Consider the following 1293-nt stretch of genomic DNA (forward strand, 5'->3'; position numbering starts at 1 on the left):
TCTTAGCAAGAAGGTAAAATATAGAACCCTTAAGCCACAAGAGCATTAGTGGGGTTGGATAATGGTGGTAGGTGAGAAGACCTGGAGTTCAGTCAGCACTCCAATTCATCCTAAAGGTGTTTAGGACTCAAGTTCTTCCACTCTAACCTTGACCTTTATAGATCTCGCTTTGTGCACAGGGGCATTGTCATGCTGGAACAGGTTTGGGCCTCTTATTTCCAGTGAAGGGAAATTACACTTGTATCTACATGCTACAGCATACAAAGACATTCTAGACAACTGTGTGCTTCCAACTTTGTGACAACAGTTTGGGGAAAAAACACATATGGGTGTGATGGACACCTGTCCACATACAGTACTTTTGACTATATAGTATATCTTGCAGAAATGTACAACTGAATGTTCCATCAGAAAGGGTTCTTAGTAGCACTCATTTTAGCAAGTTAAGGGCCATTAATATTCCTAAGAACCCTTAAAGAACCCTTATACTACAAGCCCCTACAAGTTCCCTCTTCCTTGAGTGATTGCTGACTATGACCAACTTCTCTCCTTCACCAACAGTATAATTCTCTCTGGACATTATTTCTTAATAAATACAGTATGTGGTTTAAAAAAACTACTGATAATGTTTATTAGGGAAACTGGATCAACAGCATAAAGTCATGTGTTAGGAGTAGTTCAGTTTTCCTTAAAAGAAAAATGACTTGCACAGAACAGTAGGTTTCAATCAGTGTCAGTGACTAACAGCATTCAGACCAAACCAGCTGAGTCAAGTCATATTTCATAAGCCAGTATGTGTTTAGAGATTATAGAAAAAAATATATTGTTCTATAACAACAACAATAAGATTATTTGTTTTATAGTGTTCATATGTTAAAATGGTTATTATTATCTATATACAGAGTTAAATTTAGATTTTGAAATAACTTGTGAAATAACTTCACTGTTACCTTTATTAATTTCTATTAATACACGTATAATCTGCTTAGACAATTTATTATTATTATTAAATATGAATAAATGTAAGCTTTAGTTATGTCTAATACTTGTTTTCCGAATTATGATCATGACCATGTGCAAGATTTTTGTGTTGATATGGGTGGAGTTTTGTTCAGGCCTTAATGTGGCTCCTCCTTCACCAGGGTGTAACACTAACCAATCACAATCTGTCTTTCTCTCTCTCTCTCTCTCTCACGCTCTCTTTCTCTCTCTCTCTCTCTCTCTCTAAGCAACACCGTGATACCAAAGACTCAAAACTGATAAATCAAAATGATTTGTCATCAGTTACAACAC

The sequence above is a fragment of the Pangasianodon hypophthalmus genome, chromosome 7 (assembly GCF_027358585.1).
Source record: "Pangasianodon hypophthalmus isolate fPanHyp1 chromosome 7, fPanHyp1.pri, whole genome shotgun sequence".
Lineage (NCBI taxonomy): Eukaryota > Metazoa > Chordata > Actinopteri > Siluriformes > Pangasiidae > Pangasianodon > Pangasianodon hypophthalmus.